This window comes from Lactuca serriola, chromosome 5 (assembly GCF_051521515.1).
Source record: "Lactuca serriola cultivar US96UC23 chromosome 5, Lser_US96UC23_V15, whole genome shotgun sequence".
In the NCBI taxonomy this organism is placed as follows: domain Eukaryota; kingdom Viridiplantae; phylum Streptophyta; class Magnoliopsida; order Asterales; family Asteraceae; genus Lactuca; species Lactuca serriola.
In genome coordinates, this window is record NC_136412.1 from 56,355,460 (window position 1) to 56,374,033 (window position 18,574).

Sequence of the window (18,574 nt, forward strand, 5' to 3'; positions counted from 1 at the left end):
CTGCTAGGGCTTGTTACTCCAAGGCAGCCACCCTCTCCTCAAAGGAGTGTACGTGGGTCTTAGTGTCCACCTGCTCACCAATGAGTGTAGTTGTCGCCTATCGTGGAGGTGCATGAAAATAGGGAGGTGGAAAGGGCTCATCTATGCCCCTGATGGGATAAGGCTTGTTAATGATCCCCCCGATTTCTATCTACTTGTCTTACTCCTCCTCGGAATCCTCTTCCAGATCCTTCGTATGGGTCTTCCTCGTAAATTTACCCTGGTTCTTCCTCGATCCAGCCATTAGCTGCCATAGTGGAATAATAGGGGTCTCCATGGTGGAATCTCGTCATGACTAAGAACGAAATGGCGTATAAGGGCGCAATCTATGTGACTCTTAGTAACTTATTAGTGCAACTAAGTTGTTAGTGTAGATATTTGGATAGGTTGTGAAGTATTGATATGTAGATTACTTAAGTTTACCTAGTTGTCCCATGTGCCCAGGCCCAGTTAAATGTTGGTCAAACCTTGGTCAAGTGTAGTTGATCAAGCTACACTACCCCATGATTGACAACATGTTATACTAGGTCTAGCCATAGTGTTCAACCTAAATTTTTATGGTCTTGATTTGTCTCATTATGACACTGACTTCTGTTTGTATGAGTATACCTTTATATAATAATTATTATTACATTCTCAAGTATAATTGTAGGTTGGAGTTTTTAGTCAGAGGTATTAGTCCTCGTATCTATAGTTGTATTTCTTTCATGGAAGAATATACTTAATTCGCTATAGACAATTTCTCTGATACCAATCTATCACACCCCCAAACTGTATGACGGAAACGTATGGGGTGGAGCGTTGATCACAATATCACTATAATTGTATACATTGAAACACAAGTACATAAAAAACCATCATATCATATGATTATATTAGTTACATGACCAAAATGTTACTTAATATCAAAATTCATTACAAGGTTTGCATGTTATCCAATAAAGTAGTTCTCGTAATGATGTTGGGTGTCTTGTCTTCAAAAGTTGCTCCATTGATCAGAGCTTAATTGTTTCTTGAGATTACATGTCATTTTGAAAGTCAACATAAAGTTGGTGAGTTCATAAGAGTTCATTTGTAGAAAAATCTGATATTTTTTCTTGTGTAAAAATCGTATCCTTGTAAAATGTTTTGTATTTGTACGCCTTCAGCGTAAAACAAGGATGTATGTGTGTAGTAAGTATCCAAAAGCATTTATAAAACAAAAGTTCCCATAACTTCTAAACTTATAAAAAGTGTGTATAAGTAAATACTCATACTTGTATAAGTTTCCATAACTTCTAAACTTATATAAAATCATTTGAACGCATGTTACCCCAAAAACGAAATGTATCGTTGATTTCCCATGTAAGTTAATACAACCATGCTAAAACTGAAGTTGGGCTACTACGACGTTCTTCAGGCGTCGGAATGTTAGACATTTGTCACCCTAGACCTGCCGATCTAGCTGTAGCTAGCAGCTTAGGTGCGGAATTGTCAATCCTGTATAGATCTATACACAAGTATCACGCTCTTTTACTGAGATTATGGTTATAATTCGGGACTTTAGTATGTACTCTGGTAGGTACGTGAAGGCTTTGTCTCACATAATTGTTTCAACAAGTTTACGTTTTGGTGTAATGAAAACCCTTGTATGTGTAATATCACTTTTCCATAGTATTAATATAGTGTATATTAGTATTACCATGATATTATCCAAGGGGTAATGGTTTTGTCCAATGTGTAAACGCAATGTTTTAATCTTTCAAAACTAAATGTTAGTTTGTGTTTATCCAATGTGTAATAATATTATCCAATGGATACAAGTATTATCCATCATAATAGATCCAATATTAGAAGCTTGTGCATATGAAAGAATGAAACTTGTGTGTTTTCTTTGAAAACATGAATAGATGTATATATTTCATAAATAGAACATAAACATGCATGTAAGAGTATTACCAAAAGGTTAAAAGTTTTATCCATCATATATTAGATCTAGGACCTTTGTGTAAAGTTATTGTCCAAGATGTATTTTGTTTGCTTGGCATGTAACCTCCCCCGAAAATGTAAAATGCGTGAAAACTAGTAGAAAAGGGGGTATGAACTCACATTTTGTGTTTTCCCTAGAAGATGTAAAGAACTGGTGAGAAAGATGAGGTGGGAATCGAGCTTTGGAAGACAACACCTTCTTGATCTTGCCTAGGGTTTTTGGTTTCAAGAGTGAAAATGAGACAACCAAAAGATGATAGTAAGGAGAAGATAGAAATCTTGAAAATATGAAGAGAACTTACCAAAAATCCTTGCTAAACACTTGCCAAAAAGGTTGGATAGACTAGAGAGTTATTGGAGAGTTTAGAGAGTATATAAGTGAATGTTGTAAAACGAAAGGTGGAGAGGGGAGTTAGTGGCCGAGTTTTATAGGAGAAGATGGTGGTGCATTTTTATTTAAAATAATCAAGGTATGGTTCCTTGATTATTAAAATGAAGTATGGTTTTTTGAATTAAAAATACATGGTAAGACTTTTTCATTAAAATAATGAAGCATGGTCTTGTGAATATTTAATTCAAGGCATGACCTTTTTGATTTTTTATAAGAATATCATGATTATGTTGGGATATGGTGGATTATGTAGGAAAAGAAGAGACAAAATTTGTCTTCTTATAATTTTTTTATAAAAACCTAGCCATTTTCATAAAAGTTTGTCATTTTTATAAAAATATGGTGGAATTTGAGAAATTGGTAAGGTTTAATAACCAATAAAAATATTGTTATTTAATAATATTTACAATAATATTAACACCTTATAATTAAGTTGGTTTTCTCAAATTCTTTGTATAAATTGTGAGCGTTACACATGATAACATTTCGTTTTCTTGGTGTATGACCTTTTTCCAGAATAACCACCGGGGGATTTGTGAATAAGTAAACATCGTGTTATGAACATTACCCAATTCCTGGTAATATTTGTGTGTTTTATCAAATTACTACATTACCGTAGTTTACTGACCGCAATAAAAGCGTTTATTCGATAATGGGTTTCAAAATAACGTGTGTAGCATTATAATATTCGATATTACATTAGGATGTTATGAAAATCACATTTCACCTTTTTGACCTAATATATGCATAATTGACTTTTGTTGACCATTGTTGACTTTTGTTGACCAAAATTGACGATTGTCACACCTGGAAAATGGGTGTTACAATGCCAAGTGATGCAATGATGTATTTGCTTTCGACCTAGTTGGTACGAAAGATGACAATGTATTTTTCCATTTATATCATAGAAAATAGTCCAAAAAGTATAAAAAATTATTATAACCAGGTAAGCTTTTAGAACCAATAATTTTTTAGGTTTTTTGTAAAAGTGTAAAAGAACTTAATTAAATTAAAATTTATGACTTTTCATAAACGGACTAAAATAATGGGATTTTTATGAAAGTAACCGTGTAAAAAGAATTACCAGTAAAAAATGGTTGATTTGAATTTGTATTAGGCTCGGGACTTTTTTTGCTAAAAAATAAATAAAAATTTAGGACTTTTTCATAAAACGAACCAAAATATTATGATTTTTTTTAGGATTCTCTATTTTATATTACTAGAATAATCTAGATAATGGGATAGCATAGAAGACTCATATTTTAAATAAATTTATTTGTTTTACATCAAATAAAAACGCAATAAAGAATATATTTGATTTTTAATGTTATTTTAAACAATCAAAGTGTAATAATTAATATAAATGTACATTCTTTATAAATTATACAAGAGAGTAGTCATATCTTCTATCATCGTAAACTGGGAAAGCCGCAATGGACGGTCAAAAGCGCTACCGGACCCAAGATGTAAGGGGATGCTTATTATGATGTAATTTTATATGGACACAATAGTTGGTTATGACAATAAATTTTGAAGTTTTTTTCTAATCAATTATATATTTTAGTATGTTTGAAACGAGAACAATTCTGATAGGTTTTTCATAACTTGAAATAAAAGGATTCGAACCTTTGCATGTCGTTTTCACCATGTAACACCCGACTTTTAATACAAAGTACACCTAAAATTTTCGTTTTCAAATCATAAATCACAATAAAACCAGTGTAAACTTGTATTAACAAATAACTATAATAATTTACCAAATTGATCGTATACTAACTGTTACGCAAATCCAAGCCAGACGCTACCAACTTCCCATCTTTCTACCAAATCTACCTCAACCTAAAAGACACATAATAACAGAAGGATAAGCTACAATATGTTTAGTGAATAACCATGAAAACATGTTATAAGTTAGTTACAACTAAATATAACAACACATTGGTGAATTAGTAAAATTCACTGTAGTGCCTTCAAACAACTCATTATACACTCGAACTGTAACATCCTGAAATCAGGTATATGTTATCATCTCTTGAATCTTTATCAAAAGTGTCACATTTGGTCCCTTGAAGCAAAAGGTTTGCGGATTTGGTCGTACATAGATTGTACATAAGAGTACGTGCAATGTACTCATGCAGCATGCGTGATTGCAGATGGCCAGTTAGTACGCTGGGCATACGTATGGTACGTCGAGCGTACTATCCCAGGTTTCAAACCCTAATTTTAAGGGTTTCCCCTATTTATAAAACATTATGTATTCTTTTGAGCATCCTTATCAGCCTCCAAAACCTCTCTAAAACCCTAATCTCGAGTTGTGTTTCTTGTGTGAGTTTTTGCAAGATTTTAAGTGTTCTTGGTGCTTGTAGTAGAAGAAGGATACTTGAGAAGAAGGAGTGGGTGCTAGCAAGCTTGTAGATCTAGAAACCTTCCCTATTTGTGGATCATTTTCAGGTATAAAATCTATACCTTGGCAAGGCTTTCTTTAGATCTTCATGGTTGAATTTTTATGAACATTTATCCCCAAGGTTTGGTCTTTATGAGTTTTGAGCACTCTAAGGAATTGTAGTTGTCCTTTCATGCATTTTAGGACCTATTCCATAAAAATCGTTCCTTGTTCATTTTATTTGGCTCATGCATGATTAAGGTAGCTTAGAGTGCATTAGAAGCTAAAGATTGTTGCATTGGGTCCTTCCTAGCCATGCAAAGGCTTAAAGCCAACGACTTTATGGGTTAAGACATCTTAGATTAGCCAGATCTGTGATTGGGTTAGTTGTCTTATAGGATTAAGATTTAAGACACTAACTTAGTGGAAGTAGGGTCAGACAAAATACGTCGTATGTACTCCTGGCTACGTGCAGCGTAGCCGATTCCTCCCCCGATGAAAGTTGACTTTGTAGTACGTCCCGCGTAAGGAATGGTACACTCAGTATACTCGCTAAGCATTGACTTTTGTTGATTTTGACCTTCGGTCAAGATTTAGGGTTTTGACCCATGAGAAGGGAAAAATGGTCCTTTTCCCTTAGAAGGTTTAACTGTGGGATTTGGACTCGCAAGTTAGTTTTTGGACCTTAACTATTAATTAGAGTAATTATTTTGTTGACTAGGCGGAGTCTAGATCCGACAGTTTGGGTGTTAGATTTACGTGTCGTCAGTATCAGGTGAGTCTCCTCACTTATTCTTACCTATGTGGTATAATAATTGTATTTTTGATGACCAACTGGATCTAGCTGTTATGGTTATGTTATGCTAGTTATATGTAATTGAGGCTCTTGATAGCCAACCAGGGTTGTTGATAACCCACATGGCATGTTGCTAGCTCATTGGGACAGCTGATAGTCCCTAGGGTAGTTGATAACCCATAGTTTTTTATTTATGTTGTGTTGTATGTGGTATCTTAGGGAACTCACTAAGCTTCGTGCTTATAGTTGTTGGTTTATATGTGGCAGGTACTTCCGAGGACCACGGGAAGGCGAAGGTTTGATTATACATACGTGTTGGGAGATTTACTACTAGGACATGTTTATGAACTCTGATATTTGTGATACTGTTTGTTTTGGATAATTATGTAATTGATAACTTGGTTGTGAAAGTCTGATTTTGGTAAATTATAAATGAAAAAAATTGGTCTAAAATTTGAGGTGTTACAATTTGGTATCTGAGCCCTGGTTTGAGGGATTTGGATGAACCTCGGTGATTCCAAACTCAAACTAAGGATTTGAAAATTTTTAAAAACTTAACAGGGAATGAAGACTTATAGGAGAAAAACCCCAAAGAATCAGTGTATACAATCAACTAGCACTCGAGCGGTAGTTTCCCAAAATAGCACAATTTATATTATGAGTAGTGCAGAGCTTATATATATATATATATATATATATATATATATATATATATATATATATATATATATATATAATATGAGCTGATATAATTGCATGCTAGTTAGTGATAGGCTAAGGAATCTTGCAGGAATAGTGTGGTAAAGTTGCTTGATTTGTGATGCCTTAGCTTAGGAGTTCATTCTTGTAAGATTGAATATGTCCTTACTATTTTCTTGGTGTATGCTACATAGTTATACATAGTTAGGATTTTATAGCTTTAGAATGCTTGATTTAGCATTTCTTCTTGTTCCTTGTTAGGTTTTGGATTTGAGGTATGATTATTTATTCGAATGTCTATTGAGTCTCGTATTATGTACAATTGGCATACGCGAAGCAAATGGCGAGGGAAACAGAGATCTTTTGAGGAAGAGAAGTGATGGGAGCAGTCTAGATGCTTAGTTGTGGTTCTAGGGAACTAGCAGGGCGAATCCATAGATGATTTGAGGAGGTAGAGTCCTTGCGACTTAGGGTCTTGAGGGAATGACTCGAGACAAATATGGTTTGGTGTAGAAGGTAGTATTGGGAATGTACTATTGGAAGCATTGGATTCATACGCGACTCAAGGAATAATCTCAAAGGACTAAAGAGCTTGCAGGGGTGTGAGTGTCAGTATATGCGCTTTAGCCTGTTTGCTGATAATTTTCTTATGTGTTTTGGTATGGTGGATACACGAGGTTCATGTGTCACACCCCAAAGCTGAACGGCGGAAACGTTTGAGGGTAGAGGACGTCATGTGCAGTATCATAACAATTTAATAGTAAAGAAAGCAAACACAACCATCGTATACGTAATTGAAAAAGTTACATCTTTGTAAGCATTACATGTTTCAAATGCCAGTTATAATATGATGTCAAAAGATTTATTTAACGCCTTAGCGTCAAATCTTCAAGAGCTGTTGATAACATGTTTTATTGATTTCCTTAGAATACAAGTTATTTGAAAAAGTGTCAACATTTAAGTTGGTGAATTCATAAGCATTTGTATGAAAATTTGTATTGCATTCATTGAAATGAAATCACGTTTGTTTCTAGAAAATCTGATGTTTTCTATAAAATGAGGTGTAAGTCGTTTGCTTATAAAATAAGTGTTTATCCCAGAAAATCCTATATTTTCCATAAAACTAAATTGTGAGTTGTTTGCTTGTAAAGTAATTGTGTTTATCTCGGAAAATCCTATATTTTCCATAAAACTGAATTGTAGTCTTAAACGTTCCATGACCGAAATTACAAGTATATATGTCGTACTTAGTTTAGTAATATGTAGTTTTATTCGTAAATAAAATCGTTTGAAGAGAAATGTTTTTACGAAAAGTAAGCGTATTATCGATTTCGTGTAAAAATAACGTATTGTCATTTATCATGTGACTTTTCATAACCGTGTTGAAATGAATTGTCTGCATCGACGTTCTTCAGGCATTGAAATGTTATGACATTTTTCACCCATAACCTGTCGGTCTGGCCGTAGCTATTAGCCAGGGTGTGGGATCATCAGTCCCGTATAGATCTATACACAGGTATCACGATCTCCGGGAGGAGACTCTGGTTATAAAACAGGACTTCCATGTATACCTTTGATAGGTAGGATGAAGACGAATGACTCACAAATTTCCAACGAGATACATGTTTTTTTAATGACAATGTTCGTACATGAAATTGTTACTCCTTTCGTTAAGTTTATAATATATAGAAATAATCGTATTTTTAAATAATCGTTTCTTTGCCTCGAAAGGGTAAAATAATGTGAATGTTTCCCAAAGTATACATATTATAGTTTAAAATGTATATTTCATCGAGGATGATAACCGTTTCGTTTTAACATGTTTTACATGTAAGTGTTTGCAAATTTGGTAATACCGTTGTTTCACATATTTGATGTTTTCATGTAATAGATACATAAAATGTAAGAAAACATAAATAATGGTTTGTATAGTAACACAAGCTTCTTTGTGTTTTACATTTATTCCCCCTTTAAAACATAGAAAAAGTTATGAAAATATAGGGGTATGAACTCACCTCGAGTATGATAGTGGTTTTGATAACGGGATAGAAACGGCGATTTTAGATTTAGAACACGAAACGATAGTCATATCCTAGTCCTTAAACACATATTAATGTGTGAATATTTGATAATAATCATAAGATGGTCGTGAAAACATTAGTATTCTATAGGAACTTACCAAAGCTTAAATCAATCTTGAAGCAATGGTCTCCTAGAGTAATTTGGATCTTGTAAATGAAAAGAAATGAGTTTGATACTTGGGAGAGAATGGGTAAGGTTTTTTTTGTTTACTGGGAGTGAAAAATGACGAATGGACTCTATTATGTATCTTATATATGAAGTAAATATGATGTGATGTTTACATTGGTAAATGGGATTATCACATTGGGAAAATAAATAAGGATAAGATATCAAGATATTTAACTACCTAATTAAAAGGGTTTGCGGCCAAAAGAAAGTGTTTACTGCCAAGTATGACCGAAATCTCACATATGTACTCACAAAAGAGAGTTTTCGGCCATAATGTTCAAAGAGTAAAGGGTTTTCGGCCATAATGTTCAAAGAGTAAAGGGTTTTCGACCATGACACCCCAAAAGCAAGAGATTTCGGCCATGGCATCCCAAAAGCAAGAGATTTTGGCCATGGCATCCCAAAAGCAAGAGATTTCGGCCATGGTGGGTTTTAGGATGTTGATTTCGATTCTATAATGTTCGAAGGTTTTAAAACTCTAAATTCTTTAAGTAATAAACCATAACATGCTTATAGACTTATTACTTGGACTTGTGTTGACTCTTAACAACATAAATCAACATGGGTTTCTATATAAATATTGTTTTCAAAGTATAAATATATATTAACATATATAAGTTTGTATTCTTGGCATCCAAAGTTCTTATTATATTAATGTTATGGTGATACTTCACTTGTACATGGTTGTAGTTTAAACTTTTATTTGAATATGTTTGATTTGAATTGATTTGAAATAAAGGTTGTTACATCAGGCTCCAGCGACCCCGAGAGGCCGAGTGTCAGTGATGATGAGATCCGTAGGACTATTGCCGTGGAGGTGGCCACAACAATCCGAGAGGCTATCCCAGAGATGTTTGGGTATGTCAAGACCACGCTGATTGAGACTTTTGACAAGTGTTATATTGTTGTTGTCGCAACCACCGTAGCTCTTGCTGTTGTGAGGCCACAGCGCGTGATTCGTTGTGGTACCGGGATTTCACCAACACGAAGTTGTGACATCCCCATTTACACGGCCAGAAAAGACCGATTTTGTTTATGCTTTATAAAAATCAGAGTACCTCTTTTAATAAAAATGTTGCGCGATTTGTTCCCAGTAAAACATGATAAATACGTTATCAAAAAATTTCCGAAGAAAGGTATTTTTATTCATTTTAAAACATTTAGGATGTCATCGTCAATACATAAACATAAGCATAAACAGAACATACATTCATTATCACTAGTGATTTATATCTCCTTAATCTCTCAGTGTAATGTGACTTTATATCAACATATGTGATATAAAAAAAACTGAGTGGTCAGGTTGGGAAACCTGGTGAATACATAGGATTTTCAACCCACAATAATATAATTATTATGTTTAAACATCAAACAATCAACCCAATTACACATCCTCATTATCTTCTTTATTCTTAAGGCTCTACCCTAAGAATCGGGTATTCCTCGTTCATTTATTCCTAAAGATCATCCTAAGGAATCGGCACGAAGTCCATCGTTGCCACGGTTTACACAATAGGCACTAAGTCTACATAGTCGCCAGGGATTACGCACCAAGTTTGCATGGTCAGCAGGGTTTAGGCATCAAGTTTGCATGATTGCCAAGGTTTAGGCACTAAGTCTGCATAATCACCAGGGTTTAGGCATCAACTCTGCATGATCGCCAAGGTTTAGGCACTAAGTATGCATAGTCACCAGGTTTTAGGCATCAAGTCTGCATGATCGCCAAGGTTTAGAGTACACCGGGTGAACACATCGTTCACAACACCTACAGGTTGTGAGCCTGCTAGAGTTCCACTATACTGTCAAGAATAGTCTGTGGTTGTCATCCATACTCTGCTAGATGACGGGGCCAACATTTGGGAACAAGGCTTCTCACATCGTCCACCTCTCACCCTTACCTCATGGTCTATATCACCTCTCAACTCATCATCCAACTCATATTTCATCTACCCATGTTTAACCCAACATATTATGTAGATATAAATACATATACTGTTTAAATCATATAAAACTTGTATAAAATCGTTCGTCCAGCATAGATAGCAAGTATACAAATAATATGCACACATAGCACGTAGTTTATATAAAATATTTCATATCTATGTGTAAGACGAAATGGACCATGCACTCACTTGAAAAGGTGGTGACTTCGTACTCGGACAACGCTTTGTTTACTTTAAAATAATTTCCTTCGACGAAACCTAGTATTATCACCACTAGATTTTAGTCTAATATTTACGGTGACTAATTATTAGTCTTATTATTATTATATAAGCGTTTAAACAATACTTTCCAACCACTATGTACAGATAGGGGCCGGACATAAAACACCGGAGGGCAGGACCATTTTGGCATATATCACTTCTGAAATCCAACAACCCTATGCGGCCTTTTAAACCAGATTCCCCGTACCGCGGGTAGTTAAAACGATATTATAACAACACTTATATAATAATAGCTCAAATATTTATTATAAGTTCATAATAACAATACTAATTTTAAATATAAGCTATATTAAAATAGGGTAAGCATAACTTACTTACAAGGGCGTTTTAGCTAGGAGTCAGGATCTGCAGGGGCAGAACTTTGTCATTAAATCTTTCTAAGAAAGATTCGTGCAGCGCTTCAGTGCTCACCTTACTATACTAAAACTACAGAAAGAGAAGTCGAATCACGTGGGACCGAAACGCTCGGGGGATAAGAAAAGAAAGACTTTTGAATCAAGAGAATGGTACAAGAAATATGAGAGCCCAAACCTCTTTTTTATAGTAATTGAATTTACAAAAACTACCCTTCATAATTACTTAATGACTTTATAGTTATATAAACGACTAAGCACCCCTTCATAATACTATTTTAAATAGATTTAACGATATTTGTACTAAACTAATGTCGAAAGTACTCAACACTAGTTTTATAATAACCGCATCGTCAATACCATTCTAATGATATATACATTTGTGTGTGTGTGTGTGTGTATATATATATATATATATATATATATATATATATATATGTACGTATATATGATTTATACTTTATTTTAATACATAAATATGTTATTATAATTTGTAACTCGTTCATACGAACTCCACTTTTGACGTTCTTTAAATCCACACGTTGGTATTTACGAGTACTAAAACTTTTATTTAGACTCTGTCGGCTAATTCTCGACCGATCTTAAATTTAACAGTAGGAGGAGATTATACTGTTAAATGTCCGCGTAAAATTCATAACTTCTACATACGGACCCCGTTTTCATTTTTCTTTTTACCATTGAGTTCATATTAATGAGATCTTCAACTCTCATTTAGGTCGCATAGGCCAAAAACCGCTCGAACTAAAATTCGAGTTTCGGGTCGTGCACTACTATGCCAAATGTTAGAAAATTCATAACTTCCTCATACGAAGTCAGATTTGGGTATTCTTTTTATGGACGCTCTCAGTTTAACATATTCTATGAATTTTGTTTAGATTACTAAGGCTAAAAAGTCAGCTATCATAAATTCACTATTTACGTCTCCCGGTGCCGTGTCGGTTTTGCCATAAAACTTCGACGGGTCATAACTTCTTTGTTATAACTCGAATTTCGGCGTTCTTTATATATAATTAACCCTTGTAACATAGAATATAACTTGTTCAAGATTAATCCTTCTAAATAATCGTCCATCAAAAACTCATTTTTGATGGTTATTGTCTTTAAATTGACTAGCCCGGATTTGCGGGCGTTACGAAGCCACCCGAGTTTGATGGGACCCAGGATCTGATTGCTTCTATGAGATGGATCTTAGATTTCGAGGGATGTTTCTATACCTTCTCCTATCTGGAAAATCTAAGGGTTCGATTCGCGTTGAACCTGCTTCGCTTGAGAGCGAAGAACCGGTGGAAGTTTGTGACAACTGACTACACTATTGTCGAGCATATTGCGATGACTTGGGAGAGGTTTACTGATATGTTCAAAGATGAGTTGTACCTGAGGTGGAGCGGGAAAGGTTCGACCAGGAGTTTTTTGTCTCTCAAGTAGAAGATAGAGATGGTGACTGAGATCACCAAGATGTTTCATGAGAGGGCTTTGTTTTTTTCCTGAGCAGGTGTCCACGGAGCAAGCCTATGCGAGCCGGTATTTGAGTATTTTGATGAGGGATATCTGGAAGTTTGTGCCGAACACCATGTATTGGACATTGGATGAGTTGCATACCAATGCTAGGAGGAGAGAGATTAAGCTGGAGACTTAGGATATGGAGGAAAAGGAGACCCAGGGGAGAGATATGAGGCTAATGTAGTTGCAGCCAGTGACTAAGCAACCTAAGCCCGCTGATCAAAGAGCCAAAGGCCAGAAAGGCCGTACTTGCAGGAAGTACGACAAAGGACACGAGGGACCTTGTCGATCCGGGTCAGCTTGCTACCTGTGTGGCTAGGAGGGGAATTTGGCTAGGGATTTCCCTAAGGGATTTTGGGTTTGTTTCAATTGCAACCAGACGGGTCACGTAAAGGCAGATTGTACTCAACTTGCATTTAGGGCGGTACAGACTCCGGCCCCCGCGACCCTGTGTATCACTGATGGACGACAGGGGAAGGTCGAGGCACCGAGGACTCATGGGAGAGCATTTCAGTTGACAACAGAGGAGGATCGTGCAGTTCCATACGTCGTGGTTGGTATGTGTTCTTTTTATTTTTGTTGATTTATTTATGCTTCTTATATTATCGATTGTGTAGGTAATTTTCTTGTGAATTATGTGCATGTACTTATGTTGTTCAACTCGGGTGCAAGTCGATTGTTTGTGTCATCATCATTTTGTCGTGGTTTTAGTATTTCGTGAGAGACCTTGAGTAGGCCCTTGAGAGTCTCGATAACTTATGAGCATCCAGTCTCTGCTACTGATGTCTATCGGGGTTCTATATTAGATATCTTCGATGTTGGATATACGATTGATCTCACCCCTATCATGACGGGAGATGTTTGTGTGATCGTGGGTATGGATTGGTTGAGCCGGTTTGGGGCTCTGATTGATTGTGAGTGCTAATTGGTGACAGTTTGAGACCCTAATGGGGGTGCTAACTATCTACGACGAGGGTACTAGATCAAGATCGACTTTCTTTCTGCCACCAGGGTAAAGCAGAGTTTGCAGCATGGGTGTATGGGCTATCTGGGATAGGGGTGTTGATCGGGTAATTTTTTCGGGTTTCGGGTAATTCGGGCCGAGTAATTCGGGTTTTTCATGATAAATAAAATACCCGTTACCCGACCCAAATTAAATTCAGGTAATTCGGGTTTGGGTAATTCGGGTATCGAGTCGGGTTTGGGTAATTCGGGTAGCGAGTCGGGTTGGGTAATTCGGGTATTACCCGAAATATATAACTTTTTTTTAAATTTCACCTGAAAATAAATTTAATGAAATAAATACATCGTGCTTTATTAGTCTTGTTTATATAAACAAACGAGACATAAACAAAGTTACTCAAGCTTTGAACATTGAGATTTTTTAGTCAATAATACCCGAGATATCAAGTAATTTTTTAATAACTTAATCTAATATAATAAGATGTTAAAAAAACAAATAATTAAAGATCTTAATTTAAAAGTTTAAAATGTTTAAGATAATTGTAGCCATAAGTTTTGTCATGTTCTGAAGTTTCGTCAAGATAATGAGTTTGTTAGTTGCAATAAAAACTATAATCTAGAAAACAGTTAAGTTTTAAAGAACATGATGATATATAAACAATTACTTTTAATATTGTTAGTGTCATATTGTCATAAAAAAGAGATTTATGTTTTACAATAATGATAGTTAGTTTAAGTGTGATCAAATACCTGCTATATAGTACAAACTCTACAAAAAAGGGAATTTTTAAAATAATTCGGGTATACCCAAAACCCAAAAAATGTACCCTTTACCCGACCCGAAAAAAATCGGGTTACCCAATTACCTGAAAAAATTTACCCGATACCCGAAAAAATCAGGCGGGTAATTTGGGTATCGGGTATTTTCGACAGGGCTAATCTGGGATATGTAACATCCATAAAATTCATGAAAATTTTAAACTTTTAAATCCACTTCACAAATCATCATTGTTTACAAAATTGGTTTTCAAAACATGTTTAATTTTCGAGTTTTCCCAATATCATAAAACAAAACACGAGGAGGTGCACGATCATGCCTTTGCCTTTCCACGAACATCTGAGGTACCTGAAACATAACCCAAAACTGTAAACCCGAAGCTTAGTGAATTCCCCCAAAATACCAACACGTCACTTAATCATAATAACAAATTAAACATCATGCATACAAATCCTTCAGTCTGACTGGAACGCCCCACCGACCTATAGTCTACCTGGTACGTTCATAGAACCTTCAGCATGACTGGTATGCCACACTGGGCCTTCAGCCTATCTGGACCATTCTCCGGGCTTTCGGCCCGACTAGTACGCCCTATAGGCCTTCAGTCTATCCAGGTCGGCCTGGGTCTATTGGCCTTCAGCACAAAGCAGGACCGCCTCAACCCAACCACACATACACTGTGTCGACACATACACACACACACACACACACATATATATATATATATATATATATATATATATATATAACAGAAAAACATACTAATAATTAGCCAATAACAAGCAGACAGATCTTATAAAGCGCTAAGCATAGCATCATCCTGTCTACCAGGATATAGATCTAACAGATCACTATAGTACACGATCATATGATAAAGCGGGATAACAATCCAAATGGCTGACCTTTGTGCCTTCGACCTGTAAGTACAGTGAGGAAGAATCACCTTGCTCTGCTACTAATCAGATAACACTCAATTGCCAAACCGAAAATCCCACACCAACAACAAATAAATCCCAATTAATAATAATGCCATAATCCATTAACCGTGGTCTCAACTCATAAGTCCCGAATCCTAGGGTAAAAGACCATTTTACCCTTTCCTTAATAGGCCCAACCCAAACTTGGCCCAAGGTCCAATAATGGCCCAACAACACAACATGAGGGCCAAATCAAACCTAAGGCCCACTCAAGGTCCTGAGGCCCAACCAAGGCCCAAATAGATATTTATCACCCAAAGAAACAACCCATCCCAACCGAAGCCCATTCAAAAAGATTCCAAGTCCAAAAATCCTAAAACCCACCGACCAGACGAATGCATGGCGTTCATTGGCTAAACGCAAGGCGTTTGTCGCTGCTCAAACATCGGGGCTCCCAGCCGTAACGCGCTGCGCTCCACAGGGGTATGCATGGCGTTCCCGAAAATTTCCAATTTCTTAATCCAATGGCTTAATCCCTTAAGCCAAACGTCCAAAATATCATAATAACTCAATATAAGCGACTTAATCCATAAAGTAGAAGGCTTTAATCCTTTACATGGCTTAATGAAGCCCAATCACCGAAGATGAACTCTAAAGGTCAAAATCACTCCAAAATGTCTTAAAAACTTCTTAATACCTTAAGACTTCAGTCCAAACTTCCATATCTGATTCAAAGGGCTTCTTAAGTCATAAAGTTTCTGAATTTATGACTTATCATGACTTAATGGGACCCAAATCAAAACTCTAAGTCCTAAGCTTCACCAAAATACTACCAAATCATGCATGGAAGGTTTATACTTATCAAGATCCAAACTTTATGACTCCATAGCCCCCAAAAAAGACCAAATATGAAGCTCAAAGGTTCTAGAGTAACTTCTGATCACAAGAACTACCACAAAGGGACCAAAACCATAACAAAATACCACTTAGCTAGATCTATATGAAAGAGTTATCAAGGTTGAGACTTTATAACTCCAGAAGATAGATCTAGTTATACAAAGCCTGGATCCAAAAGCTCTAAGTCAAGAAATGACTCTTCAAGGAGTTACTTCTTTATCCTCAAGCACTAAAAACACACAAGAGTCACAATGAGGCTCAAAAATACATACGTGGAGACTAGGGTTTCATTCTTAGGGTTAGAGAGGATGGAGAATGAAGAAAATGAGGGTTTAAGATGAGTTAAGGTCTTTAAATAGGGTCCAAGACCATAAATTAGGGTTTTCATTTGGCCAATGAATTACCTATGCTCCTAACGAACGCCCTGCGTTCCCCAAAAATTGCCCACGTCCACTTTTCCCATGAACGCCATGCATTCCCACATGGTATGCTTTGTGTACCTGATTTGATCCAAAACCCTTCTAACTCCAAATGATCATAACTTTTGCATCCCTTATCTGTTTTCGATGTTCTTTGTATCCATGGAAAGGTAACAAGAAGCCCTACGCTCCTATCAACTTACTTTTTCCTGAAAGCCAATCGAACTCAAATACAAAATTCATAAAGGGCCCGAACCAATGCCTCTACCAATACCCCTAGGCTCTAAAGCACAAACCGAACTCTTTCATCACATAACCAACATTTCCCACATCCAACTGGGTCTAAACCATTCTTTCCTCAAGGACCAAGGTCTTATAGCAACAGATCTTCGGGTCAAAACCCCGCACTATGAATTGACTTAAACAGGATGTTATAGGATACTCGGGTTGAGAAGAAGGGATCGATCTCTATTTCTGATGTTCTAGTGGTATGTGATTTTTTGATGTTTTTCCCGAGGAGTTACCGGGTATACCTCCTAAGAGGTAAGTGGAGTTCCAAATTGATCTGATTCAAGGTGTGGTGCCGATTGCCAAGGCACTATACCGTCTTGCACCTCCTGAGATGCAAGAGTTATCCTCTCAGCTGCAGGAGCTGTTAGGAAAGGGGTTTATTCGGCTGAGCAGTTACCTTTGGGGAGCCTCGGTCATTTTTTGTTAGAAAGAAGGATGGTTCACACCGGATGTGCATCAACTACTGGGAACTGAACAAGTTGACGGTGAAAAGCAGTTACCCTTTGTTGATGATTGATGATTTTTTTGATCGGCTTAAGGGGTGTCTTAATTTTCCAAGATCGATTTGAGGTTCGACTATCATTAGATGAGGGTGCGGGAGGAGGATATTTAGAAGACAACCTTTCAAACTCGCCATGGGCATTACGAGTTTGTGGTGATAGCTTTTGGGCTCATAACCACACTGACGACATTCATGGACCTCATGAACCGGGTGTGCAGGCCTATGTTGGATCGATCAGTGATCATATTTATCGATGACATTTTGGTATATTAGAAGACTAGGGAATAACATGAGCAGCATCTAGACATGTTCTTGGGGTTTTGAGGATGGAGAGGCTTTATGCCAAGTTCTCCAAGCTTGACTTCTGGTTGCACGAGGTTAAGTTTTTGGGACACCTCGTCAATCAGAATGGTATCTTGGTCGACCCAGGAAAGATAGAGGTGGTGATGCAGTGAGAAGTACCGAATTATTCATCTGAGATTCAAAGCTTCCTTGGATTGGAAGGTTATTATCGGAGACTCATCAGATATTTCTCCAATATTAGTGTTCCCCTCACCAGGTTGACAAGGATAACTCTTGCATCATTTGAGACTTTCCACCAGAGATAGTGTGAGGCGCCAATACTTTCCCTCCCTAATGGAGTTGAGGACTTTGTGGTCTACTTTGATGCATCTATTGCAAGATAGGTATTGTATTGATGAGGAGAGAGCATGTGACAACATACGCTTCAAGGAAGTTGAAGCCTCAGGAAGCAAAGTATCCCACACACAATTTAGAGCTGGGGGAAATGGTTTTCGCCCTCAAGATTTGGCATCACTGTCTCTATGGTGTTTGGTGTACCATCTACATGGACAATAAGAGCCTGATATATATTATGGATCAGCCTAACCTGAATATGAGGCAAGTGAGGTGGTTAAATGTAGTGAAAGACTATGACAATAAGATCTTGTATCATTCGGGAAAGGCCAATATGGTGTCCGATGCCTTGAACCGGTGGGCGGCAAGTGCCCCAATTCGGGACATGTGCATGAAGATGACCGTGATGACTCCTGTCCTATAGATAATCAAGGAAGCGCAGTCGGAGGCCATGAAAGAGGAAAACCAGAAAATTGATTGGGTAATCGATCATATTTTAGCCTTTAACATTGACAGCCGAGGACTCTTGCCTATTCATGGGTGGGT